The following is a 9,557-nucleotide window of genomic DNA, read 5'->3' on the forward strand; positions in this document are numbered from 1 at the left end:
CTCTGAAGTGTGCTGTGGTGCACGTGCTGGTATCCAAGGGTGTGGAACCAGCATCCTTCCCCTGTATTCCAGAACCCCTTGCACAAAAGGTAAATTAAACACATTTCAGAAACTATGGACAACACTCAAGAGAGGACTTAGCTGCCAAGAACAGTACAAAATTACAGTCTGACTTCCCTCCCTTCAGCTCACTAAATATCCACTCATGTGGCTTTTCTTGGCTGCTTCCAGTTCTCTCACAGGGTGTGTCAAAAACCCAAAAACTAGTCCAGCCTGAGAAGCTCAAGTATCACTTGTGCCAAGACCCATCAGGAGTGGATTACACGGCTTTCTGGTGTCTACAAAGATCCCAAGTTTGCACTTAGAATTACAAAATCACAGAATGGTTTGTGTTGGAAGGACCTCAAAGAGTGTGTAATTCCAATCCCTCTGCAATGGGCAGAGAACCTTCCACTAGACCAGGTTGCTCTAAACCACATCCAGCCTGGCTTTGAACACTTCCAGGGGTGGGGCATTCAGAACTTCCTGTCTGCTGTCCACACCATAATTGGCACAAGTGTCAATTTATTGGGGTGCTGCAGCTTCCTGTTCAGTCAGGTGCCCTGGCATCGTGAATCTTCAGGTCCCCAGAACAGGGACCCCACCAGGAGCTTGCTTTTGGCCTGTGTGCTTGGGTTTCTCTCAGCAGAACGCAGCTGCTGCACTTTCCTGGTGGTGTAGAAGGGATGAGCTGGCCTGTGCCTGTGACTCCACACTGGAGGCACACGTTAAGACTTGGAAGCTGGGAATTGTTCCTGGATTCCATAGGTTAGACATGATTGAGACATGGCTTCTGAGAAGTGACTGAAGAAACTCAAATCTGAAAAGGAGTATCAGCAAATGTCATACCACCTACTTTCCCCATCAGCTTCAGGTAATATATTTGAAGGTTTATCATGTTACTCATATTTATCCCTGTATATGCATATATCAGCATATCTGCTTTGTTTCCTGTGGGGGAGGGAATGCTTTTCAGTTTAAAGAAGTTTAAACTGAACTATTATTTTTTTGGATAAAAATACAGAAGCAGCTTTGGGAGCAGGAGTACACTGAAAGACAACTGGCTGGCTTGTGCTGCACAGCATTTATTATTAATGTATGGGAAAGGAGCGCATTCAGTCCCAGTGCTACTAGGTTTCAATAGACATAAATAAAAGTTTTGGAGGTCTGTTTCTGCACACACTTAATGCATAAAAACTTAGGGCCCAGAAAGGTCTTACTGCAAAGAAAAGCAGGACTGCAAAGTTTATCTTTTGGATTCACTGTGCATACATACATAAGTGTGTGTGGGAGCAAGGGAGTAGGGCAAGAATGTATGTCATCTTCGCTGGGCTATTTTAGTCACCTAAATGCCCAGAAATCCTTAAAGGCACCTACTCTGTTTTCCATAAAGGGCATGCAGGCTCCTTGTTTTATGAATCATGTCTAAATTAGACTCCTATGACAGGAAAGGGAACCCCAGGCTGACCCTTGTGTTAGGGGCTGGGTGCCCCCAGAAGGCAAAGGGGGTGCCCCTGACTGGGGAGAGCCAGGCAGCCACCTCAGAAAGGGGCTGTGGAAGCCTGGGATCCAGCTGGTGCTTACAGGAATGTTTTAAAATATGTATCATACAGCTCTGCTGTAGCTATGGCCGTGTCAAACTGTGTGCCTTGCCTCTGAGGCACCAGGTGCCTGCCAGGCACTGTGCTGAAGCCTGTAGAGCTGAATCTGTTACTGCATTTTGACCTAAAAACCCTACCAGCTGTTTCAGCAGGGCTTTTGCAAAAGAAACTTCTAAAAGGACTGTTTTCTTATGCCTTCTTCTGGAAACTGAGAGAATAAATGCAAAGACGCTTCTTGTTATACCAGGACATGATAAATGCCCTTCCAAATAAATACAGATTCTGTCTTCATCTTTCTATTTCCACGTAAGTCTGACAGGACTCAACATCAGATGCTTGTTAATGTATGTGGTAACATGCAAGATGTTAAACATCTGCAAAATCTTCTGATCATTTTTGTAATGTCTGAAAAGTTAGACATAGCTTGCAGGGAATTTCCACTGAAAAGAAACAAAATTTGGAGGACATCCCAAGTTAAGTCATTCAAGATTTGTTTGCCAATGCATTGGATGGTATTATAAGATGCCAAGATAAATTCAAATTAACATGAAAAAATGCAGTCATATTGGTTGCTGGTTTACATAAGTTGCTGGCACATTATGTTAAAAATTCTCAGATAAATAGTTGCCAGGAAAACAAAGTTCAAACGGAAAAATAATAATTATATATAATATACTTGAACGATTGACACAGAAGAATGAAATTTTTATTCAGTAAAATTTTTCTTCTAGAAAGCACTTAAATAAGGAGATGTATTCACACAATGTTTCTAGAGTAACTTACCTCAAACCCCTTATTTAAAATTTAAGAAAATTGGAGCCAAGATAAAAATAGAAAGCACTATGAATTTAAAAATAAAAATACAGTGAGTACAAATTTTTTTTTAAATAGAAGAATATTGCAATGAATATTTCTGTACCAAAATAATTCATTTATGATAAAGCTTCCTAGATGCCTTAGGTGCCTTTGGAAACTGTGGGTTGAAAAATAATTTTTAAAAAAGGCTATTGAGAGCTAAAGAGTAAAATTTTGAAAAACATACATTTTGCTTCAACTTGATTCTTTAAATTATAAAAATGAAAATTCAGATTTTTGATATTTTATAGTATAACGTTTACACTTAAAAGCATTTTTACTGGTTTAATAGTTTTTATTAATGTAGCCACATAATTGAAACCATAGCCTAGCAAAGAAAGACTGAACAAGATCAAATAGTTGGCAGCTGAAACTAGGCAAACTTAGAAGCAGAACTAATGTTCAGTATTTTCTCAGTGAGGCTAATTTACCTTTGAGATAGTTCATGTAGCTGTGCAGTAGATTTTTCATCACAATAATTTTTTTTGAAGTGAGGCTGTTGTCCTTTTCAAACACTGTTTAAATGTTTTTGTGTTCCTTGGCTGAGCTACTTTATTCTTCATGGGGTACGCCCTTTCAGTTGATTGTCCCACCTGGTTTAATTATTTCCTGAGACTTTAGGTAATCACACATCCCTTTGAGCTTCTGCTTCATTAATCTAAGAGCATTTTTGGATTCACTAATTACAGGTTCTGAAAATTCAGGCTTGGATTCCGTGGGCAGTATCTGTATGGTGTTAAAAATATCTGGGTATTGATTTTCCATGCTTGCTTTTGAGTTACTTCCCTTACTATCTGTGATCTGAATGAAGCTGAGTGAGATTTTTTTAGCTTTGATTCTGAACTGAATTTTCAAACACAACAGAACCTGCTGAAGTGTTACAGAAATGTGTTTGATTTTCAGATCAATCAAAATGCTCTCTCTAAAGGGCTTTCTCTCCTCCTTCAGTCTTACATGTTTCTCGGTTTTCTTGGAATTGCACTATTCCTAGAATTTACTAATTAAAGACTGGCTTGCTTGAATTATGTTTTTAATGTTAGCAGCTTCCCATATATCCATAATATCCCAGAGTATCCAAGGAAATATTTTGTATTGCAAGTCTGTGCTCCTCAGAAACGCATCTACTTCCATGTGGAGGGATGAGATGTCAAAGCCATATATTTTTTTTCCTCACTTCAGTAGTTTATAATTCTTCTTTCTCCATACTCTTATTTTTTCACTCTAAGACTCTCCCTGAGACGGATGCTAAAATACTGATAAGACCTGTGCATTGCAAAAGGTGCTGGTTTCCAAGCCAGTAAATATGAAAGAGGTTACGATATGACAAAATCTATTACCTAAAAGGTGAAGTTAAGCTGCTGCTGGTAACAGAAAGCCATAGAGTCACAGAGCATGCACAGACGATTTTCACTCAGGAATTATTCTTCTTGAAGATGGGGCTAGAAAGGTGTGTTTATAGAATGTATTCTTGTTGATTGTTAAGTCTCTTATTCTAGAGCAAACTATTCCATGAGAACTTACAATTTCTTTCAGACAAATGGCTGCTTAGGTGGATATTGTGCAAACTATGAAAAAGCACTCACAAAAGGGAAACAAAGACTTTTCAAGGGGCGCAAGGCCCAGCTCTTTTCTTGGCATATTACAGTCAATTGCAGTTGATTCTCATGGTTTTATTCAATTTCTCATTTTGCCTTGCAAGGCATATTTTTCTTCTAAGAGAAGATGACCCATGGAATGGCTTTGCTTGACCTACCCTAATCCCCACCACAACAATTTCAATACTTAATAAAATTACTCTTCCAAATAGTTGGGACTGCTGCTTTATTGTTTTATAGTCTTGGATTACGACCTGGATAGTCTTAATTTTAGAATCAAAACCATGCTTGGTAATGAGAGGAAATATCAGGATAAGCTTCATTAACTGCAGGCAAGCAGCTAAGAACACAAACATCCAGGAGCATGTCCAGTGAAACTCTTTCTTGCCTGCAGCTGGAGCTGAGAACTGGATGGTTTTGTGTTTTTGGATACACTCAATGTACAGTGAGGGAAAATAACAAAGTCACACCACGCTTCATATTTTAAGCCACATAATTTTTTTCCCTTCTCTGGGCACAATTGTAATGTGGCTTTCTACACCTGACTAGATAATTGGTGGGGAGGAAGAGAACCTTAAAAGGGGATTCTGTTTGATTTACTCTTTACATTTCTCTGTCATCAACTAAGTAACTAAAACTCTTTAGCAGTATTTCCTCTAATATCAGAGTTACAATTTTGGTACTTAGGTTATGCCAATCTCAAGCATATATTTTCATTTGATGTTTTCCAGATATTTCATCTAGAAATGATGTTGAAACCTTGAAACTTGATTATGCTTTGAAAGTTTGGGATTAGGCTGAAGGTCCACAATGGCCACCAGTGGCCCTGCTGTGGGGATGCTAGCAGGGATGTTCCAGTATGTACCAGCTGTAAATCTGTGTTCTGTGCAGCCAAGCAGGAACTTGCTGGAATATTTTGAAGAAACAGTTCACATTCATTTTGCTTATACCAACAGCATAATTTCTACCTCTGTGTAATGTATATGCCCATAATGATTTGTTTACAATGAGGTTACGAAGAGGCAACACGAAGAGTCACAAAGGGAAATAGCTGTGTGGAGATTACAGGCCTTACCCATACAATCTTTCAGCTCTCATCTGTGTTCAAGTTCAAGGAATGTACCTCAATTATTTTCATATCATATTTTTCCAAAGAATGTTTTCCCTTTAGAAAGTTGCTGATCAAACTAACCAAAAGATAAAAATCAAGCTGTGCAAACATTTCCTGTTACAGCTTCTTTTTTCCCCACAAAGTCTTTAATATTTGAAAACCTTGCTTTGAAAAACTAAAAAACAAAGAAAAACTACAAAACCCCTTGGAACCTGGATTATGAGTATCTAGAATATCTAATCATAAAATTAAGAACAGTGTAAATACCTCTTAATTATTACTTGATGACCAAAACTAAAAGAGAATCTGAATATATATGCTATTATGTTCCCATCTTGAAATTCTGTGAAGGGAGAAATATGTTGTGTCTCAAATCATTCTTCCTGCTGGGAAGCACCCTGTGCTAGAGAGATGGGACAAATACAACTGGATGAGATGATTATCCTCCATATCACCCTAATCTAATGTTTTGCAAGTCATCAAATCCAGGTATTTAAGCACCTGTTTGGCTCTTATCCTAGGTCTCCCTAGAGAGGATGAGAGACTAAATATGTGCTGAACTGACTGTGTACCTCCCAATGTGATTAAAAAGAGATAACTGCCAGAGTCCATTTTCCACTCTGGTATTAAAACCATTGAATTCAGTAGAATCACTCTGGATTATAAAAGTCATCTTTGGGAGTAGAAAATGACCTCGTGCCCCTTTTCTTTCCACCACAAAAATCCTCTTTCCAGCTTTCCCATGTTGAGCAAGGACAGATTGGCACGTGCTACTACTGCACATTTCCCTCCCAATTACCCATTTCCTCTCCTCTGTGCATTTTTGGAACAATGTGTCATGTTCTGAAACCTCACATACCTGAAACATTTGGAAACACTGAGTTCTGGACACATCTGGTTATTAGATTCGAGATGGCTGCCCCTTCTGTGAATAAAATCCTCACAACTGCCATAGGAAATTCCATCACATTTTTCTCCTCTATGTTAAAATTTTGCCTCCAGTATTTTACTGCTTCATTTATTAAAAAATAAATTTTATAGAAACTATGAAAAACACTGCAGAAGCTTAAATGAAAAATGTTCTTTTTAGAACAAGGGCATAAAATCCTCTTCCAGGTGAGAACATACATCCCCCACAGCTAAATTCAGTGGCAGAGTTTGCCATCCACTGTGGTGAATGCACAGTGACAGGTTATGGCCTTTGGAAACAGATCTGTAGATGGATAGAAATAATGTTTTTCTGTGTACTTTTACTGTGAAAATTTGTGTGTGGCCATATGATCAGCAAACACTTTCTTGCAAAGTTTTAGTGTGAACAGCTTGAGAAACCTGTTTGACTTCAGCCTCCTGATGTTTGATATCAAACTGGCAGACAAAAGGGCTCTTAGTACAAGCTTCATCCTCTCTTCTCAGGAATTAGTAGAACAGTGTCTTGACTCTCTTTACTTGCTTAAAATAACATTTTTCCCATGCCAGCAGAGTGTAAATGAGAGGCTGTCTGCTAACTTAAATGCTGAGTAGCTTTGCTAGAGCTAGCAAAAAAATAGAGGCTTGTAAATTGTATGCCATTGAATTCTCTATGTTATTGGGCTTCTATCAAGAGGAGTTCTTTCTCCTCTGAATTTTAAACATCACACTATTTCCACATCAGATAAAAAACCCCAACCAACTCATTAAAAGTTATTAGAAAATGATCGAGCATCCACTTATATATAATCTCTTCTGTTTATAATATTTTTTTCTTCAGTTAACAAAAATTTACTTCTCTTTTACATCTTTCTCTCTCAAGAAAGTCACTGCTTATTTTATTAACTCATTATGTAGCAAGCTGGTGATCAAGTAATAATCCTTGAGTGCTTTTATTTCTGGTAAGTGGATGAGGAACTAAAATCCAGTTACAGACGTGGCAGCTTTTACTAACTACAAGCCAAAAGGCTAAGGGTATGTCTGAACTCACTTGGATGGTGCTGTGCCTGCTTTTGACAAGTTGTGAATTTAGGGCTGAAATAATTTTAAGGATAGCGATGGAATGAGGAAATCAGGCCACAGAAGGGGATGGAAGAGGTGTACTAAAATCTTTCACTACTTCTGTATCTATAGATTATTACAGACTTTAATATGAAAGACTTAGCTGAGTTGCTGTCCTACTGAAGAGAATGGAAATATTTACACTGTTGGTGATTGTACAGTATCAGTATCTTGCTGAATTAGTGGTCAACATATTTAGGAAAAAAAATAAATTATTATCACCCTGGAAGTCTGTTTGCACTTGCTACTTTTTCTCATGGCCTAATGCCCAACAGCTGCACTAACAAGAGGCACTATCAGCCTTAATTGTCCTTCACCTCCCTCCCTGCTGGAAGGGACCAACCTGCTGACAGAGCCCTTGTAGTGCTACATTTTAAAGGGCATTGGTTAGCTTAGACAGTGGGGTTTTGCTAACTTGACTCTTTTAGACTGAGATTAATTAGGGTGCTCCCCAACCTCCACCCCTTTGGCCAGCTGCTTATGGGCTCCATGTGTGTTCACATCCTGAAGCACAGTGTAAGTAATATATGTGGGTCAGTAACAAACGAAAACTGAATTTGCTAAAGGATATGTTTTGAATATTAATTATAGTAACAACAAATATAAATGGGTAACACAGTGGCCAAAAAAAAAAAAGCTGCAGTGTATTAAATGCATTTTTTGTGATTACACCTAGTGCAAAGTATCACGATTAGACCAGTAAAGTTAGCAAACGTGTTAACAAGGGGAACCAGCAATTTAAGCCCCAACAGGTAGCAAAAAAGAAGGTAAAATCTTGTTTATTTATGCATAAAATATTAAGCATTGAAATATCTTTATTGCTAAAATTAGGCCATTGCTATATTGTTAAAATGGCAAGACACTGAAAAAAACCCAGCTGTAGCCAGTTCTTGTATAACTTGGTATTTGTAACTGGTATTGGGGCTTAAAGGAACTTCCTCAGTTCCATAATGTGGAAGCTGGATTTTGAAAGCAGAGGCCACTTCCTTTTCTGGTAATAGTAAGGATTTTTTCCTGTTCTTTCTTTCCAGTGAAGAGCCTGTTTCTCTCTCAGGTGCACTGGCAGATGGGGCGAGTGTGAAACCATTTCTTCTTTCTTTCGCACTCAGCATTCACTGCAGCACACGGTGGCCAAGGAAGGAATGGGTGGAAGGAGAGAGTGCCCAGTGACAGAGTGGCCTCCTGGAGAACCTGGTGGCCAGGGCCTCTCATGTACTGTGCCAGAGCAATGTGTTCCTTTGTAGCTTTCTCTGACTTATGTTAACCTTCGCATTCTGGACCTGGTCAGTCTGTATCTCGAAAGAACTCTTCCAGAAATGATAAATCTTACTGAATATACTGGGGAAATGTGCTTCAGAGGTCTAGGACTGAGTATAAAAGCTCAGATGCTTAGACTGGAGTGTTAAAAGTGGCAGGGCATTGCTCAGCACTCTGTTGTTGCAAGACTTCAAGATGGCCAAGCTTCATTTCTACTAGCACCTAAACATCTCCTGTTCTTAACCTCTCCTATATCATAAACAGAATGCCTCGCTCATTTGGCCTTAAGTGGAACTTAGTAACCATAAATCAATTTTTTAAACTGGTTTTCTTGAATTGTCTAAAAATTATTGTAACACATTTGCTATACACATACAAGAAGCTGGTTGAAATTATTAGTCAAGAAGAAATGGAAAAATCCATAGCAATTAAATCTGATATTTTCCTGTGTTTTAGAATTCGGAAGCCTGATCTCTGCAGCTCTTAATAAAATTCTGTAGTATACTTTGATAGTTTATCTCTTTGCAGGCAAAAAAATACGTGGTATTCTTTTCCAGTGACCAAAAATCTGGATTATTTAGTGATGCAGCTTCTACACAACATGGTGTTTTCTCCATGCGACACAAAACGTGCCTCCAGCAGTGTTCACAGCAGGGGAATTCAGCGACCATTCCCAAGTAATGCAGGGAAGGATGGTGCCCAAAGGTGGGATATGTAGCTGCTAAAAGCTCACAGAGTGGTGAGCTGTGGGAAACACCAGCCTCCCGAACTTCCTCTCTTAGAACAGGACTGGGACAGTGCCTGGAGCAGTGGTGGCTTGGGGTGCATGGTAGGAACACCCTGCAGCTGTGGTGTGGAGCAGTCCTTTGCCTGCACAAAGTGGACTCTGCCCCGCTGCCATCCCAGGACTTGTCAGCGCAGTGTAGCCACTGCCCTTGTCTCGATAACAGTGTGTAATTAGTTACTGAAAGTGGCATCAGAAAGAGTTATCCTCTCCCCCACCCAGTATTGCTCCAGAGCAGGGTAGTTGTGTTGCTGTCAGGGATCAGAGTCCGCATCACCTCCTGGGGA

The 9,557-nt window shown here is 39.3% G+C and overlaps 1 long non-coding RNA gene across 1 annotated transcript; it reads left to right on the top strand.

The window, feature by feature from the left end:
- The first annotated feature begins 7,618 nt into the window (after positions 1–7,618).
- Positions 7,619–8,302, top strand: LOC117244328. The gene is made up of 2 exons (XR_004497199.1): positions 7,619–7,745; positions 8,261–8,302. It is a non-coding gene; the product is annotated as an uncharacterized LOC117244328 (long non-coding RNA).
- Positions 8,303–9,557: the final 1,255 nt, after the last annotated feature.

This window comes from Parus major, chromosome 4 (genome assembly GCF_001522545.3).
Source record: "Parus major isolate Abel chromosome 4, Parus_major1.1, whole genome shotgun sequence".
NCBI lineage: Eukaryota > Metazoa > Chordata > Aves > Passeriformes > Paridae > Parus > Parus major.